At 32.6% G+C, this 20,781-nt stretch overlaps 1 protein-coding gene across 1 annotated transcript in view; it reads left to right on the top strand.

The window, feature by feature from the left end:
* The first annotated feature begins 13,312 nt into the window (after positions 1-13,312).
* Positions 13,313-20,781, top strand: part of LOC137654571 (uncharacterized) — a 140,491-nt gene continuing 133,022 nt past the window's right edge. The window contains exons 1-2 of the mRNA XM_068388320.1: positions 13,313-13,424; positions 13,618-13,777. The gene's annotated coding sequence lies outside the window, so the exon portion shown is untranslated. The remainder of the gene's footprint in view (positions 13,425-13,617; positions 13,778-20,781) is intronic.

Genomic DNA, 20,781 nt, shown 5'->3' with positions numbered 1-20,781 from the left:
TAGTTCACTCTATAACATAAATGAAATATGTAAGTTACCGGAAAAAAATATTACATTTATTTCTTTTCTTCAAAAAGTACATTAACTAATGCAATGCAAGCTTGATTAACACTTACCATTATTATTATGTCTACTTTCGAGAGCATCTTACCTTTCTTAGTTTTCCTTTGTTTGGATCTTTAGTTTCATACGATCGATAAATCGGGAAATAAATTGTAGTTGTTTCAGTTATAAAAATACAATTTTAATTAAGTAATTCTTGGAAGAAGAAAATTTTGGTTGAAAATATAATCACTGTTTCTTATGACAAATGCAGACAGCTACAAAAATACGATATATTAGGACACCAACGATGAAGTTTTTATGGATAAATATATTTTTGGTTACTAGGCGTTTCACTAGACCAACGCAATGACATCTTTTTCTAAAACTTATATTCATTTGTAAATAACAACAAATGATAATAAAACGAGAGAGAGAGAGAGAGAGAGAGAGAGAGAGAGAGAGAGAGAGAGAGAGAGAGAGAGAGAGAGAGAGAGAGAGATAACCAACTGATTAAATCTAACTTTGAAGTGATGTGTTTTCCCAGCCCTGTACAAGCTGAAATAAGCTACCTCCGTCTTTTCAAATGAAACCACCGGCTACGAAATATTCGCCCTTTTATTTTTGGAAAGGGATTCTTTAGATGGAAAAAAAATAGGAATAAGTGGAATGGTTTGAAAATAATAAAAAAAATTCGGAAGAGTTATAAATGGATTAATGGTAGACTGACTTTCGCAAATATTAAGTGCGGGAAATGGATTTTATTGCCTAAGGACTATCCTTTTGCTTCACCTTTTTTTCGTAAATGAAAATACGAAAACTTATAATTTGAAGTGTATTGCTTGTTTGTCTCTGTGTTTTTATTCTCGATGAAATAGAATTGGAAGTAATTTGATAATGATCCTAATCACACTACATGTGTGACTGGCTGATGTGTGTACAGTAGATGTAAATGATGATTTATCAACCACATTGTGATAACTAACATAAAAAGTATAAATGTCTATATCATCGATAATGATTGTATAAAAGTAAACTGTGTAACTGTAGATTTTCTTAATGAAAGTAAAAAACAATAACATTACATGTTCCTATATCGGCTGCTTTATATTTTTTCTGTCTGTTTACCTCATATTTATTATGAATATTTTAATTACGCTGAGGAAAAAAAGGTTATATTAGCTAGGGCCCCGTCATACTACCTGACTGGTCCGCTATTCTCACATTTCTGTGAAAAATTTCAAACTTTCATATACTTCCGATCGCTGTTTGATCTCTCTCTCTCTCTCTCTCTCTCTCTCTCTCTCTCTCTCTCTCTCTCTCTCTCTCTCTCTCTCTCTCTCTCTCTCTCTCTCTCTATATAAAGTATAGAAATTTAACAAAACAAGAGGAGGAGAAATTAGATAGAAAAGTGTGCCCGAGTGTACCCTCAAGCAAGAGAACTCTGATCCAAGACAGTGGAAGACCCGAGGATATGGCATTACCGAAGACTAGAGAACAATGGTTTGATTTTGGAGTGTTCTTCTCCTAGAGGAGCTGTTTACCATAACTAAAGAGTCTCTTCTTCCCTTACCATGAATAAAGAAGCCTCTGAACAATTACAGTGCAGTAGCTAACCTCTTGAGTAAAGAAGAATTGTTTGGTAATCTCAGTGTTGTCAGGTGCATTTAAAGAATAGGTCAGACAATTTTGGTGTTTGTGTATGCAAAGGGAAAGAACCGTAACCAGAGAGAAGGATTCAACGTAGTACTGTCTGGCTAGTCAAAGGATCCCATAACTCTCCAACGTTAGTATCTCAACGGGCGGCTGGTTGATCGATCAAACAAGAAAAATGAAGTGGTAATTTCTATTCAACACAAACACTTTTCCTCTATATTATAAAGTGCAAATTTCTTGGCTGTATATCTCAGCAATCCATGTTATACGAGTTGAGAGATGAACAAGCAGGATTTAGAGAAGGTAGAAGTTGTACTGACAAAATTTTCCTTTTAAGACATGTTGTACAGCAATCTGTAGATTACAAATATCCACTTTTGATGGCATTTGTCGACTATGAAAAAGCCTTTGATAGTGTGCATCGGCCAATTTTGTGGAGAGTCCTGCGTTATTATGGAATTCCTCTTAAATATGTAAATTTGATTAAGTCTGTTCATGAGCATAAGAAGTGCAAAGGGTAATTTTAGTGGAGTCTTACCAAATGAATTTCCAGTGAACAGTGGACTACTCCAAGGTAATGTACTGTCGCCAATTTTGTTTATTCTCCTCATGGATTTTGTAATGTATAGAACAGTTGGGGATGGCAGAGAAGGATTAGACTGGATTGGCAACTGGATATTAGCGGACCTAGAGTATGCTGATGGCACTATCCTTATTTACAAAATGCCACAAGACTTGCAAAGTTGCTTACCAAAATACATGAAATATCACATAAGGTTGGGCTCAAGATAAACAGTAGAAAAACAGAGATAACGAGAACCGAATATGCAATGGAAGAGGATATATCATTGGAAGGAGAAAGGATTAATGGGGTAGAATCATTTGAATATTTAGGAAGTATGATCTCTGATACAGGGTCTTTAGAATTAGAGTTTAATGAAAGAATAAAAAAAGCAAATCAGACAATGGCTACGTTATGTAAAATCTCAGAAAAATATTGGGGGTTAAATGGCAGGACAGGATTAGAAATGAAAAATTAAGAGAGATTACTCAAGTGCCATATGTTGATGAGATCATGGTGAGGGGTATATGGAGACGGTTTGGGTATGCTCTCTCTTGCAACCCCAAGAGATATCAGTTCACCAAACTTTCAACTGGGCTCTAGAAGGCACTAAAAGAGTTGAAAGACCGAGGCTTACATGGCTGAAGACTATGAAGCGTGAAGTAGGAGATGACGAATGGAGAATTATTAATTTAAAACCTCAAGATAGAGACGACTGGCAAAATCTAATTGAGGCCCTTTGCTTCAATAGGCGTAGAAAGAGATGATGATGATGATGATGATGATGAGATATATATATATATATATATATATATATATATATATATATATATATATATATATGTATATATATACCTATATATATACATTCCCTACCCGTCCCCTGGATAGGGGGAGAGAGAGTAGTCATACCCTGGTGTGAATGTTGTAGTCACGAAATGGGGAGGGGTGGAAAGGGTTGAACCTGTGTCTGCATATCTAAATATTTAGCCCTAATTTTTGACGGGTCGCGCACACTTTCTCCCTACACAAAGACACATACACAAACACACACACACACACACACACACATATATATATATATATATATATATATATATATATATATATATATATATATATATATATATATATATATATAAATATATATATAAACATAAATATATATATATATATATATATATATATATATATATATATGTGTGTGTGTGTAAGTATATATACATATATATATGTATATATATATATATATATATATATATATATATATATATATATATATATTTATATACATACAACAAATTTGGCCGTTTCTAGTCGACTGCAGGACATTGGCCTCAAACATGTCAATTCATGTCTGGGTTTCAAATTTTAATCACCACTTTAGACAGTGCAGATTGGTGATGATGGGAGAATTTTGTCTGATCGCTCAAAACAACCCATCCTACTATGAGTGGCCTAGGCTAGTACAGCTTTGATGATTATGGTGATATGTAAACCCCTTCAACACGTTAAGGTAACCTTGTGTGTCTGTATGTATATGACAATTAAAACTTCCACTCACACGTTCTCTGGAATAATACTTCTATCATACCTGTATCTCATCTTTTACCTTTCTCTCCTACCTCTTTAAAAATCTTAAACAACCAGGAAAAATATATCATAACAATAAACTACCTATACTTCCATAACGAATCTTTCTTATCATAAACTAACAATATCATTCGATTTCATACCTGCTTAGCTACCAATTGTGAGAGTTATAGATTACAAAAATTTGCTTCTAAATGATCTCATAAAATACAATCACTTTCGTAGATTCCAATAAATGTATTTTTTCCGACTGCAATTATCTTCACATATTCCAGAGAATCCTTCGAGAAACAAACAAATTATGGTTATCTGTCATCCTTTCAATACAGATTCCTGAGTATCCTTCTCAGATTATTATAATCACGGAAATGGGATGAAGAGGAGGAAGAATTCTCGGTATTCTGGATCAGGTTCCCTGACTAATGCAACGTCCAAGGAGCAAATATTTTTATGGTAATAGGACTCATTTATTATTAATAAAAAGGAAGAGATTTACCAGTCCAATGAGTCTAGCTCGACTCTTACAGAGGTGGCCTGATTAACTTCGGGAATAAAAATATTCATATTGATGCTAAAAAATAAATAAAACAAAATCATGGTAGATATAAGGGATGAAAAATATAATTCATGACGTAAATATAGGCTCAAAATAGATATCAAAAGATGAATATACATAAGCACATCACTGGTTCACTAATCTTTCTAATTCTTACTTGTATGGCACCATTTACATAGATAATTTCGATTTCAGTATCTATAATTATAAAAAAACAAGTATTGAAATCAAAGAGATGAAACGATAAAGCGTTAACTACTCTAAAAAAATGGTAGAAATCGTTCAATCCTTCAAATACAATTTTATTAAGTTGTTTCTATGGTGATTAAACCAAGTCTATTTTATCTATAAAGGAAATTGGGCTATTCCACGAGGCCCATTCTTCGAACACATTTGTTATAGGAGTGCAGATTTCAGAAAATATTTCATTAAAGAACAAAATTATAAGAAATTATCATGAATTTAGAACATTTGTAATCACTAGTTTGCACCTGCAATGAAATGCTTACTTCACAATATACTGTAGCTACACGTTTTCCTTCGTGTTAAAGGGAACTAAATTCCAACCATTGAAAAGGGCCTGTCTAAGTCAGAGATTATTGTTTACAATTGTAAAGAATTTCATGTAGGTTTAAAACTTTGATTGAATAAAATAGATATGTAAATAAAAGTAAAAAAGTGGGGAAAAGAATTTCTATAACTAGGGAGGTAATCAAGATCAAATGTTAATTCGCTAATTCTAAATGCAAGTTTGGTATAAGATCGTCAGTTAACATTCATTATACTTCATATGCGCTTTATACGAGCCTCATCTTACAGATAAAAAATTAAAGTTTGCTAAAATCTATAAGAAAACTTTTATTTTTCTTACGCGAACATTTTATGATTACTAAGAAATATCTATCGTGAATAAAGGAGAAATGCTTGAGGGTACACTCGGGCACACTATTCCATCTTATTTCTCTTCCTCTTGTTTTGTTAAAGTTTTTATAGTTTACATAAATATTTATTCTAACGTTACTCATCTTAAAATATTCTAATTTTCCTTGTTTCCTTTCCTCACTGGGATATTTTTCCTGTTGGAGCCCCTGAGCTTATAGCATTCTGTTCTTCCAACTAGGGTTGTAGCTTTAGCAATTAATAATAATCATAATAATGATATAACCATACCGCCTTCATCGATATATTTCATCTTGAGAGTTTCAAGTAAAGAGTACTGCACCCACCAAACCTTACTGAGAAACTATCTTTTGACGTCACCGCATTTCTTTAAAAATCATTCGGATATTTCCTGAATCATTTGATCAATAGTATTCGACACAAGCAATTTATTTTAACATAAGATGAATTCAATATTAAACTGGAAATGCTACTTTATCGTATAGTCATTCCAGCATAAGCGATATGCAATAGTTATAGGTATTCGTTTGAGGTTACCGCCCTGTGGTGCTCACTATACATCAAAAGAAAATACCGCTAAATTTCGACAGCTAAGGTTTCTCGGCTCTTTTAAGGTTGCGGGAGATCGGTTTACAAGGGATATGAAATCATTTGCATCTTGAAAAATAACCACATTTAAAAAGGAACGCTTCATAACAGGATTATATTCATATTTTCTTATCTCTCTCGCTCTCTAAATACACATATCAACACCTACGACCTACACTGGTTTACTTATACACACAAACGCACATCTTACGGCCTTTTCCATTTAGAGAAAATGGCACCAGATTCTATTACCCATCCGGTTATCAAAAGCAAGTGCATATGAGATGAGGTTCCTACCCTTATGACCTACTAATAGCATCTTGTTTTTCGTGATGGTTACCCATCCAAGTAGGCTACTGACTAGTAATTTTGCTTAATTTCTTTGATCGAAACATGTATATCGGTTGATAATTATACATTCCACATTACCAAACGACCGTAAATTGATAATTCTCTCTCTCTCTCTCTCTCTCTCTCTCTCTCTCTCTCTCTCTCTCTCTCTCTCTCTCTCTCATTATATATATACATAATATATATATGTATAATATATATATATATATATATATATATATATACATATATATATATATATATATATATATATATATATATATACTGTATGTATATATATATATATATATATATATATATATATATATATATATATATATATATATATATATACAGTATATGTATGTTTACATTTTTTCTTGCACGTGTATTTCGGATGGTTCTTTTCATAATTTCTACCGTAGGGCGCTCTACAGCTGCAGCGCAACTTACATCTGCTGAGGAACATGATACATTATACTGGGGTGTATCTCTACTATTCGCCGCATGTTCTTTTATCTTCTCCATTACTATGGCAGCTTCAAGTCCACTAGCATCTCCTGCATGAGTATGATTTCCACTTTGTTTCATAATGCTATCATCTACAGTAATGACACGAGTAAAGCATTTCCTTTTTCTTTGGACATTTCACATTTCCAATATATTTTATTGATCACTGATTTATCCTTTATATATAAGTAGCCATCTAAACACAATTTCTTCTTTCCTTTTTCGCTTTGTACAAAACTTAAATCCATCGTTATGGTTCGGAGTTTCTAACGAAAGTTATGGAAATCAAAAAAGGTAAACTAATGAAAATAAAAAAAGAAAAAATAAACAAAAGTTCAGAAAACGGTTTAGACAATGGTTTAACGGTTAAGATAATGATACTTAGTTAATGTTTATTCGGCTTTCGAGAAATGGGTCTTTCGAGCAATTGATAGTTCGAGTAACAATTTTTCGAGCAATTGCTTTCGAGCATTTAGTTTTCGAACGATTGATTTCGATCAATTTACCGGATACCATATATATATATATATATATATATATATATATATATATATATATATATATATATATATATATATATATTTATACATATACATATATATATATATATTATACATATATGATATACATATATATGTGTATATATATTCAGTATATATATATATATATATATATATATATATATATATATATATATATATATATATATATATAAATTATATATATATATATATATATATATATATATATATATATATATAATATACATATACACACATATATAGTATATTTATAATACACATACATATATAGAGATATATGTTGGCCTATATATACATACATACATACATATATATATACTGTGTATATATATATATGTGTGTGTGTGTGTATGTGTGTGTGTGTGTGAGTACAAATAACCAACAAATATCTCTCTATATCGAATCTACTTTGTCTCGGGATCATACGCAAAAGGGAAATGAATCTTTGATAAGAATTCCTTGTTGGACAAGGAATCGAACCTTAGCCAGGTCGAAACTGAGGTAACAGTCAACTGCTATACCACCAGGCTACATAGAGAGCTAAGAGTTGATTCCGACTGCCATACATATTTCTGTGGATTTTAGGTTTTGCTATTATAATCGGAATCAACCAATCTTTACAATTGCAACCTGTTGGTGACTTTATAACACTTGGTTCTTTTATTATAATTTTATCACTAACAGTCGGGATTTTCAGCTTTTTAAATATGCCAAAAATATTTCATGATATCAATATTACAATGATCTCTTTATGGCTAGATGTTATAACAGTCGTCTGGCACTTCAGTCTCGATTCAGCTAAGGTACGAAACCTTGGACGACCAGGAATTCTTATAAAAAAATGATTTTTCCTTGGGTTTATGATTCTCAGGCAGAGAGAATTCAATAAGGAGGTGTATTTGTAGCCTATTTGAATAAAAAAAAGAGAATCACGAGGGTTAATGATAAAATTATCATAAAACAATCAAGAGTTAAAAAGTTACCAATAGGATAAAATGGTATAGATGCATTGATTTTAGATTCAAAGTACAAGACCTGAATTCGACAAAAACATGCATGACAGAATAAGAATCATGTCTCATCTTTCCTTATAACTGCATGGTATAGAAGTCGACTGTCACCTCAATTTAATTTGGCTAAGGTTCAAATACTTGGCCAATCCAAAATTTTTATTAAAATATTTTCCTTTTGTGTCTAAAATCCACAAGCAGAGTTAATTTGATATTAAGGGGTATTTGTGATTTAGGCCTAGTTAAATAACAAAATGACGAATGTTATCAATAAATAATGATAAATAGCCGCCTGTTACAAACCCGCCATTTGGGTTATACTGGTGGAGATAGGTTGATGGCGACACTAAGTGCAAACCCCATATTTGAGAGTAATGTATATGAAATAGTCAAAATAGCCTGATAATATATTAGTCAACTGTCACTTCAATTTCGACTCAAATAAGGATATATATATATATATATATATATATATATATATATATATATATATATATATATATATATATATATATAAAATACATATATGTGTATACATATTATCTATATATATACATATATATGTGTGTTTACATATATGTAAACGCATATATACTGTATGTATATAACAGTAAATATATATATATACATGTGTGTGTATGTGTGTGTATGCGTCTATATATATATATATATATATATATATATATATATATATATATATATATATACACACATTTATATATATATATATATATATATATATATATATATATATGTGTGTGTGTGTGTGTGTGCATGTATATATAAATAAATAAATACATATATATATATATATATATATATATATATATATATATATATATATATATATATATATATAATTTGTGTGTATGCATGTGTATATATATAACATATATATATGCATATATATACATATATATACATATATATATATATATGTATATATATATATATATATATATATATATATATATATATATATATATATATATATGCATATTGGGAACCAACATAGTTTGGATGTCTTGATATTCTGAGGGAGAAGGTTAGCTTCACGGGTTAGGATTGTACTAGCGAAACAAGCTTCGAAAACGCAACATCAACCACGATGTAACAGCAGAATCATTAACTTCATTAGAGAAAGAAGCAAAAAGACAGGGGTGGCCTGGATGGAAGGTAGAAACTACTTGGTTATGGAAAAAAAAAATCTGAAGCAGCGAGACAACAGTCTCTCATAAGGAACAGCGCCGCTATGAAGGGAGTTGAATCCAAGGATGACCAACCACATGATAGATAGTGACTGAACGCAAGGTAGATGACAATAATACTAAGTGATGCTGTCAGACCCTTCTAAATTCCATCAAATTAGGATCATATAAATGTTTAAGTCCCCTATAATGACCAAGGATGTGATTACTGGCATGATTAATCGCATGGTATATATGACTGATGGCCTAATTAATCGTAAAATTGATGACAAAAGTACTAAGTAATGCAGTGAGAATCTTATAATTTACATTAGTCAAGGCTTACATGAATATGTAATGCCCATAGAAATAACAAATGCATGATTAATGATATGATCAATCGAATGACACATAACTGAAACCATAATTGTTGCAAGATTGATGAACAACAATACTAAAGTTGACAAAAAGTATGATTCTGTTGATCCATATCATATACATTAAAAGGACACAAACAAGAAAATAATATTGATAATATTAATAAGATTAATCAATTGTGTTAAACCTAACATGCTAGGAAACCAAGAGTAATAATAATAGAACAGCATGCAAGAGAAGAGTGGTCACACTTACGTTCAGCCGCGAAGTGGAAGGCTTGAATAAGCTTGCTGTTTTTCTCAAAATCCAAAACGAAATGATATAAAGAAAAAAAAAACACTATTTAGGCTACTACCACTCGATGTGGTAAGTTGTGAATCATCAGCACACTCCCTATCACTGCTCGATATCGTTTCGAGTATTAAAAATTCCTAAAATAGCCAATAAACTAAAAAAAAAAAAACGCAGTGGAAGTTCGGGAAAAGTTTAAAGTTAACACGCGCCGCAAATGTAAACACGAGCAAGATAATGGCAGCCAACCCAAACTGCTTACGAGCGTAAAAGATTTCACAAAATATTGTTTTCAGAATATGTATCGGCACAGTTATTTTCTTTTATGGTAAAATATAATTATATAATTCATTTTAAAACATAATTGCTTATCGTGGAGCATTACATAAAAAACAATAATGTAAAATATTTACCTTTACGCTCCTGTATGACACCCCTGCTTTATCTACCAAATCTCTATTTCAAAGGTAATTAATCTAAATCTAAAGTAAATTCGCTTACGGGCTGTCAACGCAGGAGCCCGTGTCTTGTATAAGGCAAGGCAATCTATAAGCAAGCAAGAAGGTCTACCAACTGTTCAGGGTGGAAAATGAGAAGGCGCGTATGTGTCTCGTGAGGGAACTAGTTTTGTGTTTTCCCGCGCACTGACATCACTCGGAACCCAGCAAGCGGCAAGACTCATACAGTTTTGAAAGTATTCGCCGATCTTTTAGATATTCAATTAAATGATAAGAGACAACGAGGATGGTGGTATGTGCTGTGTTTGGTTGCAATAATAATTTTACAGATTTCCAAGGGATCCATATCTGCACAACTTGGGTTAATCTGTGCCATAGGAATGATGATTTTAACGCGAAGAATGCAACAATATGCTTCATTCATTTTGTCCCTGGTGATTTTGGAGAAAGTCGGGCGTTACGGGGCGTACTTTTAGGTTATCATCCTAAAATCACTCGGGAACTGAAATATTGGCCTACTGCTGTGCCTACTCAACACACGTACAGTATATTAAGGATATAACCTAAGGTATTTTTTTTTTCTTTTTTTTTGGGGGGGGGGCTATAGCACTGGAAGAGTATTTTAGTTAGCTTAGACTATTTTTTTAATTGAAATTCTGTAATTACAGAGAGAGAGAGAGAGAGAGAGAGAGAGAGAGAGAGAGAGAGAGAGAGAGAGAGAGAGAGAGAGAGAGAGAGAGACCCAATTCAGTTCAATACATCTCAAATGAAAATGGTTTAAATACAGAAATTTTGATTATTCTATTTATAAGGCATATTCATAAAGCTTACAATTCAGATTTTTGTAAGGTTTCTTTTTGTATAGGTATTCTATTTTATAAGCCTATATCTATGCAGTACTTTTGCGTGATGATTGATAAGATTTTCATGAAAATTATTGTGCTTAAGCCTATTTTCAATTCTTTCATATTATTTGTTAACTATTTCTTGTTATTATGTCCACTGCTATAAACTAAAATACGTAGGCTTACAGAATATAGGCACATAGGTCTAGCCTACGGTCTTTTTTTATGGGACAAGGAAAATTTATGACCTGGTTCTCTCTCTCTCTCTCTCTCTCTCTCTCTCTCTCTCTCTCTCTCTCTCTCTCTCCTCTCTCTCTCTCTCTCTCTCTCTCTCTCTCTGTATTTTTGAAAAGTCGAGAGTTAGTACATTCACTTAAGCTAGATTCCGCCTCCCGAAGAGCTCCTTAAAACGCCTCCCCGAGCTTGGCTGCTAAAGAAAGCTTTTCTTTTGTAGACAATTTTAGGAATCCTTTTAGGCGAACTTTTCAGGCAGATATATGTAGCTACAGTAACTTTAATATTAGCTCTTAAAAAGACAGGTGATCAGGTGATAATAAAAACAACATGTAGGAACTACTTGAATAAGATGATTAGAATTATGGCAATATAGCTGCAATTGATTTAGTCAAACTAAAAGTATTTGTGAAAAAATATTGCAATTCGCTAAGAGCTGTTTTTTTCAAAATATTTGAAATTTTGAGAAACCTATCCAATTTCCACCTTCAAGAAATGAGACCAACAATTTATGCAAAATACTAACTAATAATCTAATGCACATATAATTTATCTTTGGTAGTCTTAAGATTTTGGAATTGAAATTTCTTGACCCCAAGATTACTTACACACATTGAATCATGATTGTGGTCATTATTTTGCACTAATTATTTTGCTTCATTTTAAGGGCCAGGTAATGTAAGAATTAAACCCTATAGCTACCTTTAAAGTTCAGCTACTGAGACCTTTAAAACTAGGCCTACTAGGCTACTTCTTTATACAATAAATGAGGCTAAACAAGGAAGAATTCTATTATTTTTTTTTCTTTCCTCTAACTTCATATGGTCTGACAGTCCATTGCACTCGAAGGTTGAAGCCCAGGTTTCCCCCATAGTCTGCCATAGCACATTCTTCTCAAAAATAGATACCCCGAAGGGAGGATATAGTTTTAGGAATAATATAAAAGTCAGACGATGCTAGGCTGGATAAAGAAGAGGCAAACATTCGCAGAAACAATAATTGATAACCGATGCTTAGTCTTGGAATAACAGTACGGAAATTATGATTAACAATATGACTATTACTGGCATAATACTTTTCTAAATATTCAATCATGATAATGCTCTTTGAATTCTAAAATACAAGGGTCATCGTCAGAGATTTTTGGTTCAAGGGGAACCATGTATTTTTGTTTATTGCTTACAATCTTGGAAGTCTGATCTGCATATGTTGCATGGAACAGTCTGAAAAAAGTAAAACATGTTCTGTAAGCTTCCAATACAGTTAACTTATACTCTAGTGTCAGCCAGATTGGTACCCATCTACCAGTCAATTTTTATAAATGAATAATTGAAAAATATAAGTATTACAAAGATATCGTAAATTTCAATCCTAGTATCCTATCTAGTATTCTATCTAAAGTATGTGTAATAGTCCACTGTAATATTAAACGGAAAGACTAGATAAAAAGCAATGCATCAGTGACAAGAGGAAGTATTAATCTTCAGCTATTAGTATCTTCCCGCCCATTGGCGTAACACCTAAGTGTCTACGGTCTCTTTTGTTGAATTATATCACACCGCCAGAACGCGAAGAGGGATGCGTTGGTTTTCAAGTTCACCTTACGCACCTCGAGTCACCCACCTGCCTCTCTCATCTCACATTCTCAGTTTTCACATCATGCTCAGTCGGGTCTGAGACGCTCCCAGGAAAGGACGTAACCGTCGGCGATCAGCCAGAGTTTGGAGCTTGGTTGACCCACAGTTAGTTGTTTGAGGTTTTTCCCGAACGCGTGCCGGCGGTTGTTGCGATTCGGTTTGTGTTCTGACCTTGAATAAGTGATTAATGGAGTGTTTGTAAACACCTTCTTTATACAGAATTTCAGGATTCTCTTAATTGTTTATTCTCCTTGAATCGTCGTAAAACTTAATTGATTAAAGGTAATGTTTTTTGCAGGACTAAATTGACCTTGAGAGTGTTGTGTTACCTTGACTGCATAATTACCGTCATCTCGAGAAAGTAATTATGGCTAAATATAACCACAAATGAAGAAAATAATTCTGTGATTTTAAAAAAAGGAAGAATCGAAAAATATTGAAGGAGACTTGTTCACTAGGTAAGTAGAGATAAAGCCATTTTTCCTTTTTCTTTTCTTTAGGGCAAGTAACGTTTTCCCTTTTCATTTATCTTTGATTTAGAAAGTAAATTACTTTTTCAGTTTGTTATTCACTAGCTTAGTCTTAACAGACCATGTAAATTGATATAGAATTATGCCAATGTTTAAACATATCTTATTTAGTTTACGTTTATATTATACAATATTTCCTACATATATGAATTCTGTCAAATTTAGAGGTGTATTTATTAAGAAGACTTTTTGTGATGATATTCAATTTGTCGAACAACATCATCCTATTCATAGAATGTAATCGACACCACTGGGTACATACTCACACATATATATATATATGTACGTATATATATATATATATATATATATATATGTATATATATATATATATATATATATATATATATATATATACTTATGTATATGTGTATTAATACATTATATATGATATATATGCATATATATATATATATATATATATATATATATATATATTGATATATATATATATATATATATATATATATATATATATATATATGTATGTATATATATATATATATATATATAAATTTTCATATGTATTTATATGATATATGAATATATATACAAACATATATATATATATATATATATATATATATATATATGTGTGTGTGTGTGTGTGTGTTATTATTATTATCATCATTATTCTTATTAGTATGTATTATCATTAATACTGGAAAATAGATATTTTTTCCGTGATGAGAAAATTTTAAATTGATCTACAAATTCATCATAAATAAGTGTACTATTATAGAATCGCAGCATTCGCCTGTACATACTTAGAGAGAGAGAGAGAGAGAGAGAGAGAGAGAGAGAGAGAGAGAGAGAGAGAGAGAGAGAGAGAGAGAAATCTAATTTTACTTCATTCAAGAATAGAAAATATCCATTGACATCTTTAAAAGATGTTGATAAGAAATGTCCCTATCAGAGATGATCAATGGTGTTTATCTACCTTAAAAATTCCTCTTTTGTTGATAAGTTGTTTCAATGTGAATTAAAATTTCCAAAAACTCTAATCTCTCTATGGGAATCCCACGTCACTTTTACCTCTCCTTATTTATTTTCACATCACAACCTCATGAATGTTCATGCAACGCATTTGCAACACTTGTTATCTACTCTTCATAGCCCGTTCATCTCACGGACTGTAGTTGGTTCCTTAGTCTACTTTCTCTCCAACTTATCCTCTTTTATACTTCCATGATCTTTGCTTCCATTTTCCATCATAATTATGTGATAAAAGAGAAAACTATTATTCAATCATAGCGTTGATTGTTTCCTATAATCTGAAATAAACTTGAAATAGTCGTGCATAATTAAGTGTTTATTGCTCATTCATATCAAACATAAAAAGATAATTCCGTCTGATGGCATAATTGCATACTTACAATTTAGCTTAAAACTTGATATTGCCTTTTTATTGTTTTGATACATTCTCTGCCTCAGATTACAGAGCATTTGAACAGCTAAACTTTCCTCGATCTCTTTTACAAAGCATCCCTAATAATCTGTTTTTTACCACTAACATTTCCAAGGCCCTTTTAACATTTTAAACATTTTCTATCCTATTTTGCTTTGATTTTAGAAGTATGTAAATTTTTACGGATAGCTCTGAAGTTTTCATTTCTATTTCTTTACACTGATAATGATGCAGCAGGAAAGACGTTCAGACGTACATTACATATCTATACATGGACAAATTTCATAAATTTGAATTAGCATCAAAAGACTCGTGTGTATGTGATTCTCCAATTATTTCTGATTATTTAGACACATGTCAATAGTCTTTGATAAACTTAAGTCCAGCTTGGAACTAGTTTTGAAGAGAGTTAAAGAGGAAAGGTATTTTGTATAAAGTATGAGTTTTGTCATTTGAGCTGGCGATCAGAATTTACTCTACTGCGTTCTTATGGTGAGACGGTAAGATGACTGTTACATTCATTTCTACATGATGATTCCGTAAATGATTTTGTGAGCTCTAACAGGAACAACTATAAGGATTTTGAATAATGTCATTAATAAGTATGTATTTATACTTTAGATAACACAGTTATTACAACAATGATGAAGATGATTATTTATAACAATGAATCTCTAGATAGGTTAATTATTATGCACTTTCTCCTATGCTATCGAAAAGGTAAAGAGGAATGAAAGTTAGAATTGCCAATCGAAAGATCTTTTCCCTAATTATTATTTATATGTACAAACACGGTTTCATTTTCATCTCATACATGGTGTTCATGTGATCATTCGGGATAGCAGAAAGAAGTTTTCTATAAGTCATTTACTGCTTGAAAAATAACTATGCGTACACGATTGCAGAGCTTAATCACCTAATGAAAGTACAAGTTGTGGTTATTGTTCATTCTAGCTTTGAAGACTGTCTCGTGTTCGGTGGCGAGGTACAACCCAACAAGAAATAGACTTTCTTACTGTGTGAGGAATCTGTATTTCCAAGTTATTCAGATGCCGCTTTTGGAATTCTGTTAGGATATAATACAATATTCCAGTAACTCTGTTTCAAAACGGGAGTCATTCACGTCACCTATTTTCCATGTCCCCAAAATTACATAATCTCTTCTAAATTACTGTACTATTTGTGATAAAAGAACAAAGGCAAATCGAAAAAGTTACGTTATAGTTTTCATTACTACTTTTTCTGTATGAATAGTCATGCCAATGTGCAAGGTAAAAGAAATAAAAACAATGTCTATTTTGTAGTCACGGCTCGTAGTGGGAGGTCATGTATTACAGGCTATGGCAATATTCAACCAAGAATAGCCAATAGGTTTCATATTTGTTACGAGTATAAGTAGGTATGCTGTCGTTACCCATACCAAGGTAAAGGAAGTGACTAGGCATCCATCTTGAGCTATACTACTGTATATTATTATGTGCTCTCCCACATGCGTAAGATTATATTGGAATGGATTGATAGAATTGGGCTATATAACTTGGCACTGGGGCCTGTGAGGCCATTCAGTGCACTAGAGCATCTAGGGTAAAATTTTCGAGTCAAGCTATGAGGTAAAAGTCAAAAGAGGTTGGACAATAGAGTAGAAGAATATAAAGCAAGTGCAGCTATAGGGTAAAGGAAGGCGTTAAAGACCCTTAGGTAATGCCTACAGTGCACAGCGTGAGGTGCACTGAAGACATTATCCCCTACGAGGACTATGCGTAAGCGTTCGCTCAACCTTTGTAAATAATGGATTTTACCTTTAACTCTCACTCTCTAACGCCATGTAAATACTTACATATCTCGTGTTAAAAATGCGGTATGATATACCTTATTCGTGTTCATGTTTTTAACTCCGTAATCTAGGCAACGATTGTAAAGATGAAATATCCTCCAAGTTTAATCTTACAGTCTTAGAAAATAACGATGTTCTTAGCTTTTGTGGTTGTGGTTGATTTTCTACCTTACCAAAGCAACCAAGCTGAGGTTAATCCAATATAATTATAGAAATATCAAATCTTATATCATTATATCTAGCGTTTAAAAACTGTGCCATTACGAGTCAATTATTTAACGGTACGCTTAGATATTTATCTCACCAATAATGTATATTTAAAACGATTTGATTCATACGGTAAAATGACTAACTCGCTACAAAGTAAGAGAATTTGAAATGTTTTCCTAGTACCGGTTCCTCCTCTTTACATTGCAGCAGAATTAAGATAAAAAAAGTCAACCACAAATGCCGAGAGTCAAGAACACATTGTTATTTTATGGGAGATTAATTGATTACACTTTCAACATATTTCATCATCGTAATCATCGTATAGATTGCTGAGATGAGAACGATGATGAATGTTAATTCAAGCGTTCCTGCGGATGCTTATCTTTTTATGTAATAATGGCCCTTGTAAACTGCTACATCCTGTTTGTTATGAAAGGCAGTGATGAGTAATAGTAGTAGACATATCACTTGATCACAAGAATTGGATGGATGTATTTTCTGGCCGACACAAGTAATTTCCATTATTTTGGGGACCTGCTGATATATGACAAGATTAATTTTCATTATACATTTACAGCGGCAAAACGAAACCACTAAATTGAATTTGGAAGCTATAGCTTTCTATATCGATATGATATACTTTTTAGACTTGTCTGCTTTCAATTACAATACACATTTTTCAGACAAGGATATTCTTTTCAACACTAAGGGTGTGTCCACACGACTGGCCACTTCCCGTTGGACAAAAACCTTTACCAAACCACGATGAAGGGCTTGAATGAACAATGATAACGTCAGAAGCACAAGAACCAAAGGCATGTATCTGGTAACAAACATTGCTTCCAGATCTAGCTTAGCCCTATGGTCTCTATTGGTTCGCCGGAAAAAAAGTTGAAACCCTGTGTCTGCACGCAGGTAGCCTACTCAAGAAGTAACTTTGTTCCAATCCAGTGCAATCTAAAAATATTTCCTTGTTAATCAGAAAAATTAAAATTAAGATAACAAAAAAAAAAAAAAAAAAAAAAGATCATCCCAACATTCTGATTGCTACATTGTAGATATACTACAAGAGAAACCTATGCAATACTTTACATGAACTGCAAGAATACAAGAATAGACCCCATCACTTCTTAAAAAAATTTTTAGAGATAGTATATAAACATACAGAAAAATTTATATGTTATTCTGGAATAGCTGCCTGCTACTTTTGTAGTTCGTTGCATGAATTACGAACACTCGAACACAGCAGAGGTGGTGTTTTCCCATAGTGTTTTTTTCTTTTGACATCATTTATGTTCATTGTCCCTCCCGATAGTGTTCTGGTAACTATGCTTGTCCAATGGGCATTAGCTATTATGTGGCCTCACCTTAAGGGTACGTTCACATGGCCGGGCACTGAACAACTTGGAAACATCGTTACTATACAATAATGGGTGGCAGGAATAACTGGCGATGACATCACAAGCACAAAAACCACGGTCATTTATCGTGCGACAAAGAGTAATCCTAGATATAGCATAGGTCCATGGTATTTTTTCTCGTTACCCATGTAAAGACTGACGGGAAAAGTTGATGCAACTCAATTGAAATTTGGACTCAAAAGTAAGGTAGTTCCAGGCCAGTGCAGTTTGATAATATTATCATGGTGAGCAGCACAATTAAAATCCAAATAAAGAAATCGGTAGAAACATTGTAATTGTTTCACTTTATAAGAACTGCTAGGGTAGCCCATGTAAAGATTTAATAAGAACTGCAAGATGGCTATGAATCAAACTAACTGAATCACTTAAGCTTTATTGACTCTAGGTATTTCTTTTACACTCATACATTCAATTTTGACAAGGAACCTATTAGACACGACTGCTTTTCCTTTTCTTTAAAATGGCATGAACAGGAAACATTTCATTATCAGTAAATAGATATTGTCCACCTTACACCAAATGACATCGTCCCCTTTCAGGGCTATGACCCTGAAAGAGGACAAGCTTGCAAAAGTTTGGGAACCTATGCTTAAATAAAAGTTTTTCACTTGTAGAGTCAGGCTGAAAATCATAATTGCTGGTCATTAGCTTTTGCATAGCCGAACTAATTCTAAGTCATATACACCTAGAGACCTGTAAAACATGAGATATGAGCACTTTCAACAAGTTCAAGAACTAAAGTTATGTACCTAGACATCAAAACAAGAGTAATTTCTTACTGCTAAATATAGATGTCGATAGAAAGATAAACCTTCAATCACCAATAAGTAATCTACTGATTAAATATCCTTATACCCTTAACAAACTTTTAACAGTACAGAAGTAATCCCTAACAGAAAAAGCAGATCCATTACTACCAGTTGCACTATTTGTATAACTGTTGTTCTGTTAGTCTGACTAGAGTTTTACCTTTACCAGTAAGGGATGGTGCAGTTATACTTAATGAAGCGAGAAATGGACGATAGGGGAGGGCACCTGGTTTCAAACAGATTACCCCACTGGTGCCATATCTCCCACGGATCACTGGCTTGTTTTCTTCTCCAACCCCACTCCACCTTCTTACCCTCTGTATCAGTCTTTCTTTGTTTCTCTCTGTTTCTATATAAATTAGTGTATTTCCGAAATTATTCTATTTTTTTCACAGTACCATTGAGGCAGAATTCAAGGTGTGTTTTTCCTATAAAGGTCCCCCCCCCCCCCATCCCAAACGTGGCATATGATTTGGGTTCCTCTTATGTTCATATAACAGACGCTGCTACTACTCACTCCATGACATCTACACATTTTTACAATGGAATGTTCCCTGCTTCGAGCTAAGGCCGTTATATACAATGGGAACTGGTACTTATTGAAAGAAAAGCAAATAGAGACAGGCAGACAGTGAATAAGGGAGAGGGGTTAGAGAGCCTCTGGTGTTCTATGGACACGTGGCACCGGTGGAGGAAATCGTATAAAATCGGGTGCCCTCTCCTATCGTCCATATCTCACTGCGTTGAGTATAGAAGTAAACTAGGATTTTCCATGAGACTTTAAATCAATTTGGCAAACAAACTATAGATGACGCTAACATATGAAAGTTTCTGAAATTATAATTGACCTTTCTTATCAAACACACAACAAATTTCCAAATATAAAATTAAATCCCTATATAAACCACATACAGTTAAAATATAGACAACGGGTGACATGATATTTGTGCGTGCACACACACACAAATATATGTATATATATATATATATATATATACATATATGTATATCTTTAAATCCGTATACTTATATATATATATATATATATATATACATATATGTATATCTTTAAATCCGTATACTTACATATATATATATATGTATATATATATATATATATATATACATACATGCATACATAAAATCAACCCGATGTCATGTTCAACAGAAATATATTATTACCCCACATTGGAATCACATTCTAGCCTCTCCAAATGAAAATCTTGGTAGCTATCAATTGGATCACCTGG

Source organism: Palaemon carinicauda, chromosome 15 (genome assembly GCF_036898095.1).
Source record: "Palaemon carinicauda isolate YSFRI2023 chromosome 15, ASM3689809v2, whole genome shotgun sequence".
In the NCBI taxonomy this organism is placed as follows: Eukaryota; Metazoa; Arthropoda; class Malacostraca; order Decapoda; family Palaemonidae; genus Palaemon; species Palaemon carinicauda.
The sequence above is the reverse complement of the archived record's forward strand: the minus strand, read 5'-3'. Positions and strand labels throughout refer to the sequence as shown.